Source organism: Cyprinodon variegatus, unplaced genomic scaffold (genome assembly GCF_000732505.1).
Source record: "Cyprinodon variegatus isolate N-32 unplaced genomic scaffold, C_variegatus-1.0 Scaffold241, whole genome shotgun sequence".
NCBI lineage: Eukaryota > Metazoa > Chordata > Actinopteri > Cyprinodontiformes > Cyprinodontidae > Cyprinodon > Cyprinodon variegatus.
In genome coordinates, this window is record NW_015150694.1 from 530,164 (window position 1) to 547,648 (window position 17,485).

The following is a 17,485-nucleotide window of genomic DNA, read 5'->3' on the forward strand; positions in this document are numbered from 1 at the left end:
CCTTTACCCCGTCCATTAAGACTCTAACATCTAGATTTCCTCTTTAATTTTCAAATAACGTTGAACTTAATTGTTTTCCAGATCCAATGACAATTTGTTATCGTCACACCAGTTTTTAGCTTTTTTATTTCTGGTTTGATATCATCCAAGAGCTCCTGTAAACACTCACCTGTACCTTTACGTAAAACATATGTATCATAGGCAAACAAAACATAATACTTAATACTTTTGTAACCTTACATATGTGGCTTTTAGATATAATAAAAAGCAGTGGTTTAAATACTGACTCCTAGGGGAACCCATAAGTAATGTCTATCATGATGACTAATAATCACCTATTGTTGCCTGCTGCTTAAACAGCTCCTTAATCACTCGATAGCTGAAAATAGCTGAAATAAATCAATATCTTGCAGATGATAATCATTAGATACCCCAAAGAGCTGGTCATCCAGCTTTTTTCATGGTTCTTCAGAACTGTGCACCTAGCTACCCTTCAATTTTTCCTACATTGGAGTCAAGAAGCACACTGACTTTTTTTGGTTTAACGGCTGTGATTAAACAGGGATGAAGTTGGTCTAGTGGATCGGTCTCTCCAATACAATAGAGCAATATTCTAAATAGTCTAACCTGGTATATTAGCTAGTCACCTTAATGGGTCAGAAAATATTGGTAATCCCTGAAAACTAGTTCTCTTGCAAGAGCCTTGTGCAGTTTCAGTCCATTCATCACACAGCATCATGCACAAGCTTCACAATGATATTTAAATGTTTATGTAAACCAGCATGATTACCTCACATGTCACAATTAATATCTTCATCAGTGGCACACACCACCTTTGTGATCATCTGAGAGATGAATGTGTTGTTCAGAAAACTTTCAAATATTCTGCAGACTTAAGTTGTTTTATTTTTTTTTTTTTGCAGACTTTAATTTATGATTTTAACTGGCTTATAGAGCTTGTATTTATGTAACAAGCTCTGATCTATAGGTATGGCTCCATCAGCAGCAGTATGAATAATAGTACAGTTTTGAATGCTTGTAGTGAAGGCAAACCATAATTAAAGTTTGGTATGGGTTTAAATGGAATGTATTTAAAGACTCATGATACAGTGTGACTTCAAGTTCTCACCATCTGTGTTGCCAGTTTCCCATGTCTGTAAAACAAGAGGTGTCAAGTTTCATGAGGATTGCACATCCTCCAAGACTGTTGCTCCCTTCCCAGGTGTTATTCATCAAATCTGATTGAGTTTGGCCTGTTTTGCAAAATGGAAAATGTAAAAATGAGAACATCTGGATGTGCTAAGCTGGTAGAAATATGTTAAGAGTTCTGACTTTAATGCATTAAAAGAATTCTTCAAATTAATGAATGAGTGCTTCTTAAAAGGAATACATGGCACAGTTTTTAGATTTGTTTGCGAAAAGTTCTTGAAGCTACCTATCTTTCTACTTCACATTATGTGCTACAATGTGTTGGTCTATCAAGTTCATTTCAAGAACTTAAACCTTTGCTTCTAACATCACAACATGGGGTTTTTCAAATGGTGTGAAAAAATTTTCAATGTACATACTCCTGCATGGCTACCTTACCATTTCTATGTAAGAAAATATATATGCTTGAATCTGCAAAGTTCTACAAACGAAGAAATGCAGGATTATTAGGTGTTTTGTGTATATATCATATTCACTCATTATTGAGAAACAAAACAAAGAGGAAAGGAAATAAGAACCGTGTAAAAAAGTGTTTCAGTAGAGTCAACAATGAGCAATTTCCTTAATAATGGACAAACACCCTTTCTGGCAGTTTGGATGTCTGAGCATGAACTGACTGAAAAAAATGAAAAAAACCTCACATGACGAATCATTGAAAAAACTTGAAGGTGAATTTTAGCGGATGGTAGATTTATGGGCAGGAGCTAAAATGGTTTCAAACCCTTGTGTAAGATAATGCGCATAATCCACTGCAAAGATGTTAAGTGCACTCATTTCACACTCCATTTCACACAATGCCGCTCCAGGAAGAATCTATGTCTGTGATGACTCAGGAAACACACAACATCACCCATTGGCATCTTTTCTGTTGATGTTTTCCTGTCAATATTGATAATTCCAGTTATTTTGATGTTATTATAAAATAAATGATTTAAAAGAATTAAAACTGTGGTGTGTGGGAGGATCCATCTAATCAGCAGAAACCACTATTTGATTGCAACTGACAAACCCTGCATTTATTACTGACATTAAACTGCTAAATAAAAGTCTAATTTATACCTGTTGCTTTTTCACATTTAGATGCATACACAATAATAAACTGGAACATTAAGATAAAATGCTGTCTGCTTATAGGTGATATCTTGTTAAAAGGACCAACACTTTCCATTAACCCAAGAATAGAATTCATCTCCCTGAATGTAAAATGCTCATTATTATACCAAATAGGTTAATTTAATGTCTATGTAAAGACAGTAACACAAGCAATAAAAACAAACATATATATTTTAAAAGATAATCTTTTAGCAGGAAAGATATAACTCAAAATGCAATGAAAAAAACAGTTTCGCACATATTGTGTTGTCTATATGAACAATCAGAAAGATGTGAAAGCAGCATGTTGATCATTTCTGATTTTTTCTTATATTCCCACTATTTAGGGTACCACTTATGACAGAGCAAGTTACATCAGCCATGTTCCCCACGTCGTCTGTCTTTATTATATGGAACTGTTTGGAAAACCTCCCTCGGTGAACAGATGGCGTCTGCCAGGAGGAGGATGAAGCTGGAACCTGGGCTCAACGCTCTGTGCACACATTTTCCCCCACAAGCTTTTGTAAAAGGGGAACAAAACAGGTCTGTGGGGAATTTGACCACAGGTCTGTTTTGGGAAACAGTGTACATATTTGCTTGTTGTAGTCTGTCTGAAAGATCTGTACAGCAGCTAGTGTGAAATATTTGACTGCTTGGAAATCTGTCTGAAGACTGAAAAGCAGGATCAAACACCCCCTTTTCTCCTAAAGAGATTTCAGACACTTTGATCATCATAGTTTCTGCGAAATAAATGCAATGCATTCATTGTTTGACCCTTTGCTAGTAGAATGAAATGTATAGTCTGAATTTTGCAGGCTAGCTATTCCATAGTGTGCTGCTGAGTTCTCCTGTATTATTAAACAGAGAATGAGACTGTGCTACAGTATCTCTTCATAGCTGCTTAAATTCAAGCACATGACATATTAGAGATAACTTTGCATCAGCCAAAGCATAGGCCTCATTTGCTGAGTCTGCACTTGCTAAACTAACTCAAATGACAAGATAAGCAAAGCAAAGCTTGGCAAAGTAAATCTAAGGCTGGATGAAAAAGCTTCCCTGCCAGCTACACATTCTACACCCCAAGTATTTCCCTCAATCCTTCTCCAGAGGAGAATTCTTAAGCATGCTTTGTTGCAAAAGCCAGGTAGGCTATCAGTCACTCAAAAACATCACAACAAGAAAAACCCAACTTAAGACAGAAAATCCACCTCATGGGAGCTCAAAACCTGGACGAGGTTAAATTAAAAGCCCTTTTGTGCTGAGTCTCACTTCTCAGATAATTACACACTGATATGAAGAGCATAGCCCCCTTAGTCTGGAAGTTCAGAGGGAATGCATACAATAGCATATTTGGCTGTAATCATAGCAACCCCCTGCCATGAATAGAACCTGTGAGAGCTCTACAGCACAAAGCTAATCTGTGGCCCTGCAAAAAGGCCCCGGGGAGCAGCTCAAAATGGAAACAAGTATTAAAACCAGGGTTTCCTTGTGTGTCAGGTATTTACTCATTTTATGAACCTTGAAATGAACTCCAGCTCTTAGTTACATGCCTTTAGATAAGCAAATTGGGGCATAATAGAAACCTTAGCAGCATTTAAGAAACAGCCATGCATGCCCATTAAGTTATCGCTGCGGTGTGCAGGACTAGCTTCTTATTATGTTGGGCTTGCATGGTCAAGGCTGCACATCTGTCCATCCACAGTGGCATGCAAACCTTCAGCTCCAGCAGACTCAAAGCAAAGAGAATACCAACCGAGAAAGACAGGGTGCCCAAGGGTGAGGATACCCCGTGCTTCCCGGCGTCCCCCTACCCTCAGCGTGATTCAACTTGTTCATGGGGCTGAGAGGGGGGACCCGAGGAGAGAAGTAGGGGCGGGGGGATGAGATGAATCTTTGGGGTGCAGCTGAATAACATAAAGCGGCTGGTTGCGCCCTTGGAACCAATCGGGATCGGTTCATGAAAAAAAATAACATAAATGATAAATAAACAAATAAAAAAAAAAATCATTCACGGTTAATGAGAACCTCAACTATAATTATATTAAACCCCGCGGCTGCAGCAGTTTCCACGTTGAGTCATTCTTTTATCATATTTTGCGAGACTTCAGGCGCCTCTGCGGCACAGAGAGGCACAGAGCACCACGCATAAAGCTTCACACGTAGAAAACAAAAATAACACAAATAAAACAACAATACGTTAACAGGCCAGGGCGTTGTACAGATTTTAAACGCTATCCGCGGGTTTACTTTGCAAAATTGATCCCAATCACTCAACTGTTTATCACTTCAAAAAAAAACAAAAAAACATTCAAATGCTTTGGAGATTGGCATATTACCCAAACGACAAGTAACGTCAACCCCATCAAATATATGCTTTAACATTTAGTAAGAGTCACAGTGTTTTCTAAACATTTAACTACAGTAAATTTTGCTGTACTTACCCAGCTTTCATGCTCAATACAAATGTACGTGGAAGGACCCGTATCCAAGGAACAACTCGTTTTTTTAATGTTGGTATAAGAGAAAACAAGATTTCCCGAACAACTACGGTTGTGTTTTCAGTGAGAAAACACTGTTGCTAAATAATATTAAGCGGAAATCCAAACGCGTTATGAGACTGCGTCGATCTCCCGGACTCATTGCGAGCGCTGTCCACGGAAAAGTGGTGCTGAAAACTCCTCAAGTCCCAACTTCAGGCTTTGTTCGAGTAGGAAATAAAGGACAGCTCCGGTAGTAGCAGTCTCCAAAGCTTCTTCAGTCAAAACGGCATCAGATTTTTCTTTTGTTTTACTGGATAAAACAGCAAATAAGCGCATACCCGAGGCGAGAGCATACACTCTCCAGCTGATAGACTGAAGACTGTATGCGCTCCTTGCACTGGATGTGATTGATGTTAAATGCAATCCCAACCCACCGCCTTCATCAGAGAGAAAACATGGCATCGATAAATGGGAGAATGTTTGAACAACTGCAGCATATGAGCGTCATACTCACTGCGTTTCAATCACTAGCAGACATGCAACATAAAAATGCTCAATTTTGACAGTGATTTGCGCACTTCGTGCCACCAACTCCCCAGCAGCATCGGACCTCACTGTAAGATGTTGCATTTGTCAATCTTAAGGATGCATTGGGCTATCTAAAGTGCCTATCGTTAAATCAAAGGGGTTTGGAAATGGCCCAACTCATACAAATATGTCCAGAGTTGAGAAAATTCAATTAGTTATCCTCTTTTTTTTTTTACTCCTGACAAAAATAAGGCTTCTTTTCTTTCCACTCTGACGATTGTGGGTCGTCAAACACGTTACAGGTGCTGCCGCTGCAGTATGTTGAGTCTCAAAGCATGCTGTGCGTAAACCATGACGAACATATCAAGTCCAATCATTGAGTGCGAAAACTCAATCTGGATACTATAGGTTAGTGTTTTGTAAGTGTATAATACCCAAATGCACTGGACACAGTTTCACAACCATACAGATGTTGCATTGCACACAATATATTTGTTTTCTTAATAGTGAAATACATTTTTAATAAAGCTAGGCTAAAAAATACCTAATGCTATTTTTAAAGAACCTTTTGCATTTTTATACAACAGTATATTTCCAGAAAAACGGAAAACAATTTTTTTATCTTTCATTTAAATAGAGATTGCTGGGAAGGGCTCCCTCAAGCTTCATTGAGGTAATTCGGGGTCCAGTTCCTGCAAAGCTCATTAAGAACAGTACAAATCTTTATGTCTTTAACGAGGGACAAAATCATCTCTAAAATGTATTGTTTTTGTGCATCAAACATTAATTATACAGTATGACTACCCAGCAAAATTTAGGTTCTGGCATGCATCCTCCTTAAAGGTTTAGGTAATGCATCAAAAACTCATCTTCCCCTTGAGAATTTTTAGAGTTTATCCTCTACATCTTACTTTTCACGGATGCTGGTATACTTTGGTGAACTTGGACTGTGATCATAAGTTTGTAATGTGAAACAGTCTTCACAAAATTCAGCATAAGAAACTGTTCAATGAAAGACAAGCAGAGAATTCTGATTTGGTGTAAGTTTAATGTTTTCTTCTAAAAGGAATGATGTTCGTAAACTGAGTAAACTAAGATTTATGTAGCATGTAAAAAATACAGATCTCACTGTCAAAGTGTTTTACATCACATCAGCTTACAAACTAACAAAAAAAGCAATCAACTGGAAAAAAATTTAAATAACGTTGGAATCATATACCAACAAACGTCATAAGAAAAAAAAAAACAGGTGCATTAAAAAAATAAATAATTAAAAACATTTGCTGGCTGGACCAGCCAAACTAACAACAAAAAAATAGAAAATACACAAAAAAATGAAAAGAATAGTTAGAGCACACCCCACAGCTGAAGGTCTCATTACATGAAGCAACTACTGAAAGGCCTTCTAAAAAGGCACATTATTGAACTGCTATTATAGAGTTAGTTTAAATTTGGAAAATGTTTCAAATTAAGAACACTTTTGATAGTAATATGAGGTAATAACCACGCTCTTCATGAAACCACAGTGTTTATCATAAAAACGTTTTTTGTTGTTTTTTTTTTTCCCATTGGTCTGGCGTAGCATACTAATCTTCTAAGCAATCTTCTACCACTTGTCTGTCGGGGTCACAGGGGGCTGGTGCCAATCTGCAGCAATTCCCTGAACATAAGGTGGGATACAGACCTGGACAGGTCTCTAGTCTACTGGAGGACATAATTTTGAGATAGATAGATTAATAAAAGCTTGAGAACAAAAGTCTGTGAGTAATTAATTTATTTTGTGTCGGATTCTAACATACAGCTTCACTTTCCTGCACAAAAGCAAGCTATGTGTTTGGGAGTCTATGTGTAGCACCACATCAAATTTCTCCTATGTGTAAAACGCTACTTAACTACTACACCAGTCTCAAATAAACATTAATAAGCCTCTGCAACCCCTGATGACTTGCTAAGGAGGTAATGGAATCATTTGATTCAGGAGTGTTGGAGCAGAGATACCTCTGAAACATGCATGTTAATGTGTCCTGAAGAACATTGCTCATAGCCAAAGAAGAAGTTCATGAGCAGCCGCCATGATAAGTGCTGGCTGTAAAAGAGGAGCTAGAAAGAAGAAGCAGTATGCTTACTATTGCCAGTTCATTTAGCAAAGGGACCTCCTGAATTTTCTATCTACAGTTAGGAGCTATACAATTGCCTGCTTTCCTTTGCATGACAGAACGTGTAGGTACAGCCCACTTGATGGAGTTTTACAAAAAAAACATTATTTTGTGTCATGTGCTCTGCGTGACACGTGCTAAAGCACACGACTTCATATTATTGAGTTTTATAATGGAGAGCTACAACATAGTTCTTTGTACCTCGTTTCCTGAACGCTGTAGTCCCAATTTTACAGGCATCATCCATGCAGGTATTTATTGTGCGATGACATCTGTAGGGCTAAAAGTCAATGCAATCAACTGGTTTTCCTTAGATAGAAAACTTTGAATCAATTTGACTGCATGATCTGGTTGAATTGTAAAGTGCCTCGAGATGATATGTGTTGTGAATTGGCGCTATAGAAATAAACTGAATTGACTGAAGAAGAAGAACCCTGATTACTGTGTTTCATTTGGACTTATTGATATAAATAAAGCTTTCTGTTATTTTCTGATTAATTGAATGTGACTGCATATATACTGACGGTGCTGCTCCATTTCGGGTTTTTAATACACCAATCATTACATTTCCTAGAACTGCTGGTCCTGGCATGGTCACAGGGTGGGAGGGCTTAATACCTCAAGAATCATTGAATGGTCTTCTTTTTTTCATCACAGAGAAAACAGGAAAGACAGCGATGCAAACACATGCTCATACCTAAGGTTAATTTAGAGAACAGTAAACCTAACATTGGGACTACAAGATAAACTTAACTGTTTAAAGAAAACCAATGGAAGGAAACTGCATAAAGAAACCCCAGGCTGGGCTATTTTTGCAAAAGAAAAAAAAAATCAATTTTGTTAAATGAGATTACCCACCAAAGAGCTGGACAATTAATATCAGCCCACTGTTTCAGAGTAAAATAACAAATGTCTTGTACTTGTTAATCCACTTAAACACAGTGACAGAGTGGATGAAATATGTCCCATGAATGAGACCCAAGCAGAAATCATTAATCATTAAATTTAGCGTAAAAATATGAGTCTTATAACATTACCAAGTTTAATTGCTGAAGTTCTTAGCCTGTCTTGTGGAAATGCGAGTGCCCTCATGGCACCCCAGGCCAACAGGAGGATCATAAGCAGCCACAAAGTTATCTTATACCTTAGACCACAGCCCTGCTACTGTAGATTCTGCTTTCTTTAATGCCTCCGCTCTGTGATAATTGAACCTTTGCTTTCTCAGATTTGTGCAGCTGCTCCTTTTTGCCTTAGTGATCACAGGCTGGAGTGTTGTGTTGAGTCTTTCACAGGTCTGAGTGGGTCACACCTGTAGAGTGCTGGACACACTCCACCAGATCAAGAGAAAGTGGAGGAGAGTCGCAGTGTGTGTGCATGTGTGTGTGTGTGTAGAAGTAAAGGGTAAGGGGGGTGGGGATCCTTGTCTCTGAGGACCCTCGAGGCAGCTGAGCTCTGAATATTCATCAGCACCTCTACTGGAGTACATTCCAGTCACACATTTGGCTGACTATACACTCTTTGGAGCTGTGATGTTGCCACAGAAATAATGCAAAAGAATGCAAAGCTAATTTGTGCACAGTATGCTTTATATCACCTGATTACTAGTATAAAACATGCACTTACCTACATCTGTCAATGTCTCAAACACTGTCCTGTTCCTGTTGAGCATTGTTAGCACAAGTGATTCATTCAGCTGTGGAGAATAGAAGTAAAAGTTATTTCTTCCAGGAGGCCCATTGTTGCCTTGCTTTGCTCTTTGCTGCAGAAACGCCTTGTTGGACGTGTCTGCTGAGAGGATAACATGTAATGCAGCTGAGTCCTCCCATCCCTCTATGCAAGGCAAACTCTAGAGATTACTTGTTTCAATTAGCTATGGGGTGGAGAGAATTTAAGCCATGTTAATTCCAGTCACTAGTGAAAATCCAAGTCAAAAGGACCAGCCACTCAGGCGTAATCGTCTGCCCCCAGACGTCTCCCATTTCAAGAAAACATTTAGAGAATAAATCAAAATGTAAATTATAAGGTTTGAAGTATTTAACTTTGTTCATGTCTTTCAGTAAAGAATAAGCCTTCTGTAGTATCTAATTGATTTAGATAAACTCTCACTTTATAGTTTTATTCTGGCTTGGTATAAGGCTCTTGTATTAAAAGAAGCATTTTTTATGAATAACAGAACTCTTGATAAAAAAGATGAGTCTTTTCTGTTAGCTAAAGCAATAAAAAAAATAACTGCCATATTTTTATGCAAAATCTTTGAATAAGCCCTTGTGTTTTTAAATATCAAGAATCCAAATGCTTCAAATGTTTGATTTAATAGCATCAAGACAGTCAGAGTCTTTCCAGCATGTGGGAGGACACTGAAATGACTCACTTTATCACAGTTGTTTGAAGCAATATGTTACAACAATGGAGCAGGGCAACCCGGTCAGACGGTCTGACCAAATGCGCTCAACATGTGTGAGATAAAGTTGGTTCAGATCTTTGCTGGCTGTTGTCACAGGTGTAGTCTTTTGACCCCTGATAACGTTACATCTATTTCATGTTAGAAAAAAAAACAGAATAAAACATCTCCTAATGCACAGAGATCCAGCCCCATCTATAACGTTGATTCATTAAAATATTACCCAAGAAGCGTAATATTGTCACTAGAAAGTTGAGGTCTCATGAGACCAAAAACAGCTTAAATTACTTCATAAATATTTTTTTTAGTATTTAAATCTTTAATTTTTGATGTGTTTTACTTATTTTGTCTTTTATAACAAAAAAGATACACTGAAATCCAAGACTTCCTTCTATAACTTCGCTGGCTAATGTTTTTGGTTGTGGTTTAAGATCTGATGTGCAGATAATTTTCATTCTTGAATTATCAGACCAGACTTAGTGAATCTGCAGTTAGTGACAAATATAGACTAGCTGTAACTGGCATGAGAGCAGCCCCTGGTGGTTATCAAATTTAAAATCCTCCAAAATACCGAAATTGTCTCAAATCTCTATTCATAGAGTGCAATGCTGAAATACTAACACTGTTAAAGGTTCATGAGATTTTGTGAAGTTACAGCCACAAATTTCAAAGCATGTTGTTGGAACTTGGTGTGATACATTATTACAATGGTGGATTAGTCTGGATTGGAAGGGAAATGATAAGGGGTCTTGATTTCAAAAACAAAAATCTGAAAATAACAATCCTCAAACTTAAGTGTATTGTGTTAGGACTGAATGTGTAGAGCTACATACAGGAGCTTTGTGCATTATTGTAAAGTAGAAGGAATGTCATACATCAGTCGGAATTCTGAAAAGTGTGATTACAACCCACCTTTATGTCTTTTCATAATACTATGAACAAATGTGTTTTGTGAAGGGCTCTGAGGTTGGTTGGAGTATTGTTGAACAGACCAAACAGGTCAGACTTAAAGCTATTGAGAAGTGTACAGCGAGGTTAGGTCGTTAAATAATTCCAAGCTTTTAAGGAGCATTGTCCATCATTCAAAAATGGAAAGAACATGGTACAACTACTTACCTACAAAGAGAGGACTTTCCAACTCAACTGACAGGCCAAGAAAAGAGGCCATTAAGCAGAAATGTGGACAAGAGGGCAATGAACAAAACTATGTCTGAGCTGCAAAGGTCCATGGCAAAGATAGAGGAAATTATAAATAGGAAAACTAGTAACAATTCAGTCTTTTATGGAAGAGTGGAAGGAAGAAACCCATTGTTACCACACTATACCCACCATGAAATTAGGTTGTGGCAGCATTATACTGTGGGAATAGTAAAGCTTGTTAGAGGTAAATAAGATGAATCAAAATAATGAAAACCTCTGAAGTACAACAACTCAATAGAACAACTCTTATCATACAACCTACCATAGAATGAAACGGATAAGGCCATGTGTCTCCTCTTCACTGTTGTGTAAATTTAGACGTGTCCCTGGTATAACATACCTAAATCAAGTGGTGTACTTTCCTTCCAAGTTTGCAGACAAGTTCTGCAGAGTCCTGCAAATGAGCCAATTATTTGACTCAAATATGGTGAAGCAGAAACATATCTAAAAGTTGGAGGACACTGGACCTCGAGGACTGCACATGAAGACCCCTGACTAAGGTCACAGCATAAAATTGGCTATCAGTGTTCACAGACACTCTTCATCCAGTCTGACCAAGCCTGAGTTATACTGCAAAGTAGGGCCATTTGTAAAGCATTGTTTAGATTTTCCATGTTTTGTAATAAAAAAAAAAAAAATCCAATAACTATTTCTTTACAGCAGTAAATGTAGGTTTTCTCACAATTTAAGATAAATATTTAAATTTAGTCTACATGCAAAATAAGCAATGGTACTTTAAGTCGAAAAGAAAAGAACAAATTAAACACAGTAACTTCTCTTATCTGTGAGGCCAAGCACATTCTGTTCTGGCCCTGGGCAAGACTACACTGTCTCCACATTATTTAGTCATTAATGTGCATATTTACCTTGAGAGAAAAAAGGAGCTTAAAGGTTAATGTTTCCAATATCCTCACAGTCGTCTGTTAAACAAACCTCAGCTGCTGTGTAGCCTTTGGTGTCGTTTTATCTTTAGGGATTGCCCTATTATGAGATACAGCTCTAAAGCCGAATTTCCCGGCTCATTTACTTTTCTCCACACTCTGGTTGTGACAGTTCTGCTTATCTGTTCGATGACTGCCAGCAATATGCTGTGTGTTTTACATCACACACTTATTTAAATGGAGGATAAAATACATTAGGTTTATCATATAATTCCACTACCTAAATATACTTTATCCAAACTCTGATACAGTGGAGTGTAAAATCACTTTGTGAAAAGTCCAATTTTATAATTTTACTGAAATGAAATATCTAATGTAGACTTTGATGATGGTCAGCTATAGAAGGGATTACTTTAAAGACAGAAAATTATGGAAAAGAGTAGGAGATGCTAAAAACTCAGAGATGTGCTTGTTTGTAAAAAGGTGAAATTTTAAGTGGCTCAAAAACCAAGTATGCAAATTACAGACAAATCCAGAAGGATTAGAGGAGGTGTGAAACAGCAAGAGAAAAAAGGAGGTTGATACACTGAATAATGGAAACTAAAGGCTTGTACCATGGATGCAATCTGACAAATGAGCCAGGGAAATGGAAGATTATAAACCTGAAAGGCTCATTAGCAGAGAGAGAACAGGTAAGCTGAGGGGTGGAGAAGGTCAGAGCACAGCGAAAAAGAATATCAAGACCAAGGGAGAGTTATTATTCCAAGAGAACAGCATGACTCAATGAGTTAAGGAAATAAAACTGTAGCAAAGGTCCTCCCCAGCCATTTCCACAAGAAGGAGTTCCAGATTGACCCAAGACCTCAGTACACCCACTCTAGTGTTAACTGCACAGTTAGATTTTATAATTACTCTGTGGAACGTTTTGAACGAAACACAAGACATCCTGAAAATCCTCTGTTTTCTAAAATTTTACAATTTATTTCCACATTTGTTCATTGGACTCATCCTAGACTTCAGATGGAAAATTTAACATTGCTATCTCTGAGGAAAAGGCTGGTATTTCAGTATGGGAATACCAGCCTTGTAGAGGAGTCCAGTTTGGATTTGAATTGAATGAATCCAAAATATATCTCATGCTCAATTGTTCTCTTGAGGAGATACTCTATAAATGGTCAAGTAATTAACATAATTTTCATTCTTTCAATAATGGTGTTTATTTTTTAACTCTAAATACATCATGTGTGGATTGAAATCTGACAAACATCTTGCTGCTTTTCATACAACTACATCAATAAGATTTTACATTATTGGAATTTCTTTTACTGAGACCTCAGCTGTGAGTCTCTTTGTATTGATCTGGTTAGCATGATTTTTGGTTAATGAACTGCCTCAAATCTGTGTCAGGCATGCACACAATCTGGCACTGTAGATGCATTTAATTTGTTTTGTTTGTTTATTGGGGAGGCAGACACTAAATTTTAGGAGGTCCCTTTAACATGCAATGCACCTGAAAGATTATTTAAGGTTCCTAAAACTAGCTTTTAATTTGCACCCTCCACAACAAGATTGACTCTGAAATATATATCTGACAATACTGAGCAAAGGCTTTAAACCACCACTGGTTCTCTCATGTTTAAGGAGCCAGACTCTCTTGAAATCATTTATAGGCGGCTTGATAAACAGTGCTCCAGACTCTCTGAAGGTCTTTAATCATTTTCTTTCAGTTGAAGAAAAAATATGAGCCAGAGTCTAAAAATATTCACAACTGGGAAAATGCATCTGAAAGTCATGCCTTTAAGAAATGAGAAATTTAACTTATGATGTTCTGCTTACAGCTAATGAAAAAAAATATATTAAAAATAGAATATTATATCACACCACAAACATTTTTAAATCACTAATGTTGGTAACATAAATGTAAAAATGATTGTGGAAGAGCCTGGATATAAAATGTTTCTTAAACCTCCTTAACTGTATAAATCGACTGAGTTCTATTCACTTAAGGCAATGGATGCCCTCTGTTGGGCAGCACAGGGACTGTAATTTCTGCCTATGATTAGGATGCTACACCAGAGAATTGCAAAGAGAACAGGTTGCCGTGGAAACAGCAAAGAGTAAAAGTGCAGCCTCTGGAGTGACCCTGCACTGTTACGTTTAATTGTGTAAGGCATGCACTTGTTTCTCTGAAAGACAAAGAAAGAAATGGAGAGAAAGTAGTCAAAAAAGTACATTTACTCGTATTGATGTGGAACTTGCTAACCCATGTTTCAAATTTAGATCAAGTTAATATATGCCTACATTCATATGTTATTGTTGCCCATGTATAACTCTCCGTAGGTCCTTAAAATATTTCTTCATATTTTTTCAGCAATTAAATATGATCAACAGGCAGGATTGTCTGAAACATTATTAAAAAAAAGACTCAGATCTTAATAGGTAGACCAAGACTACTTTGTGTAATTTGGTTATGGTAAATCCAAGCAGACTATGATCATGTGTAGGGGTGTTAATCACACCCATGATGGCAATTCAGTATCAATTTCCTGACCCAACTATTAGATTATTTTCGATACTCAAGAATACACCATGATACGATTCAATTAACTGTTTTTTTTTTGTTTTTTTTTACCTTACAGGCTAGACGATGTTTCAAATTTGAAATAAATCAGTGAAAGCTGTAATATTGTTATGCATTCTATTTGAGAAACAAGAGCAAATAACATAAGTAGCAAAGCTGCACCCCACCTAGGCCTATGAAAACCTCATTTACTGAAAAATAATAATGCCTCTGTGTTTACATGAGTGTGTGTGCAAGCGGAAAGAGGGTAGTGGCTAAAGGCAGCAAGGTAGGAGGGCAAAATAGGTTTAGCGCCACCGCAGCACGGGAGTCATATTTACGTCCAGGAACAAATGGATAAAAATAGACCGGAGAAAAAAATAAACATGAATCGATACTCTTGCGTGTCGATGCATTGGATCGTCGGCTGTCGGATTGATGCATCAATACAAAACGATTATCATTTACACTCCTAATCATGTGTGCTGTCCCACAAGCCTCCTTTCAGGGGTTTTCACTTTTATTTACAGTTTATATGTTTTCCATTGAATGCTACTATTAAAATGCTATTAAAGTATAATTTTAACATTCCAATATAGCACCTTAAAATATAGATTTGAATGGCCAAGGGTTAAAAAGAAATACAATTAAACTCCCTGCTAAGGTAAGCATTTAACTTTAGTTTTCTTAGTTTACTGAAAAGGTGACAAAAGCAGTTAGGGACATGTCTTAAAAAGCATGTTAAGGTATCAAAAAACGATGACAATCATAATATTAAGTATTAAACAATAGCTATCTGCTCTCCAATGTAATTAAAATAAGATTAGAGAAAATCCCTGTGATAAATAATTGTTGTTTTTTTTGTTTTGTTTTTTATTATTTAATCTGAAAGCTATCTTAGGAAATATTTGGCCTTAAATCATGTAGCATACTTGTTAAATTCTCTTCCAATGACGCAAAACCGCAGCTTATTTCTATTTGTGATGAGGATCATAGCGTTCCATAGCTACTTTTCTTTATGTAGAGCATTTTTTTAAAGCAGGTATTTCTTTTATTCAATTAAATGTATGTACATAGAGCCAATTATTAACACATCATTCCAAAGAGACAATTATGATGATGGTTAAACGTTTTCTTTACAAAAATGCTGATTGAATTGAGTCATTGACTTTGCTGGATTTCCTCCTCCAGGTTGCACCTGTAGCGACAGAGGACTGTTGTTTGCATTGTGTTATTGACTTTACAGCAGTCCCTCATACCAAGAACGCATGGATTTTAACAGCCAGTTGTTTGATAAACTATAAGAGGAAATGGAGAACCACTTTAAATGTCAGCACCTCTGGGTAAAAACCTGAATTGAACATCAATAATTTGATTAGACAAAGGGATACTGATCTCTAGAGTGAAACTGGATTATTGTAGCAATAAAGGCAACAAGGCTTAATAAGTACAAAGAGAAACTCAAAATAAAGATGATATAGATAAAAAAAAAAACAGTTAACATAAATAAAGTCATATATTTAGAGAATATAACCTAACTATGAAGAAAACATTTTGACCTTCTTGAATGTAAAGCTGAAAGTACCATTTTTAAGATTTGTGAGGAATTAAAAAAGTTACTAGAAACAAATATTGTGTCCCTGATTAAATTCCTGCAGAATATCCTAAATATGCCAGTTAAAGGATCTCTTTCCTGCTGTTTTTTCTGAAATTCTGAAACATGATACGCTGTCTTTCTTACTGAGCCTGAAAGAAGTGGTAGAAAAAATTAAAAAAAAATAATAATAAAGTTCAATTATCATTATTATTATTTAGAAAAGTAGAGTAAACACACCTTAGCTAACTGTCTGAACTTCTTAAACAGGTACCCTTGAAAAAAAAAAACAACTTAACAACATATCATAGGTGTAAATTCACAGGTTGGATTTAAGAGTAGAGATACTGTAGCAAAATCCTGTTGATTTGATTTATTTTAACATTTTCAATGAAGCTGCGTTTTAGAACAGACATTAACTTGAATGAATCTAAAGCTTTCAGTGTTTTCAGTTTAGTTTAGGCAACTTTTAAATGGAAGTGTCCTCTTATATCTTGTGAGATAAAATTATTACCATGTACACCAAATGTTATGAAGGTTATATGTTAGGCTAAGTAGATCTGTTCCCTGTTTGTTACCGGTGTTTTGTCAGATGAGCATACCCGGTCAGACCAGCATACCCATAGTCAATACACATGCGCAAGAAATAAAATTATGAATGTATGAAAAATAGACTTTAAACTACCTCAACATGCGTGTATCCCTATAGTCATCTACAAAAAAAAGCTATTTCAGGTGAGATTGCCATATGCTTCAAAAAATACCAAAAAGTGAGTAATTAAATTGTTTTTTTGTACATAACTTAAGGGATACAGGCCCACTGAGGTAGTTTAAGGTGTATTTTTCTTACAAAACTAAAGGGATACACTAAAGGGATAAACGGGTATTGACTATGGGTATGCTGGTCTGACCGGGTATGCTCATCTGACAGAACAGCAGGGATGTTTATTTGGGATGTATGTTATTCCCTAATTATATCCCTAATATAATAGAAACATTATATGATTGTAGTAAATCCAGATATACTGATGCAGGGCAGCCTCAGGGTGAAGCAGCTGCCCTTCAGTGCTGTATTAAGAAATGTGTTTGGAATGTTACCATAAAATTAGGGCTGCAACTAATGACTATTTTGCAAATTGATCAATTTGTTTATTTTTTCGATGAATCGATTAATAATCAGATAGCCAAAGGTTACTTAAAGAAGATTTTTTACGAAGTTAAACCAGGTGAAACAAACGTTTCCTCTTGAGTTCTGGGTGGAAAATATTGACAGACAAAAACTTTTTTTTGTATTTCAAATGCAAAATTTTTACATATTTTTACAATCTTGGTATAATTCCTGCTCGAAGTGGGTCGCTCTGCCGGCTTAAGGCACATTTTTGTG

At 36.6% G+C, this 17,485-nt stretch overlaps 1 protein-coding gene across 2 annotated transcripts in view; it reads right to left on the reverse strand.

Moving 5' to 3' along the window:
* The window catches only part of grm4 (glutamate receptor, metabotropic 4), a 228,651-nt gene extending 223,456 nt beyond the window's left edge, over window positions 1-5,195 (reverse strand). For both annotated transcript variants that reach the window (XR_001481423.1, XM_015381787.1), the window contains exon 1: window positions 4,743-5,195. The gene's annotated coding sequence lies outside the window, so the exon portion shown is untranslated. The remainder of the gene's footprint in view (window positions 1-4,742) is intronic.
* Window positions 5,196-17,485: the final 12,290 nt, after the last annotated feature.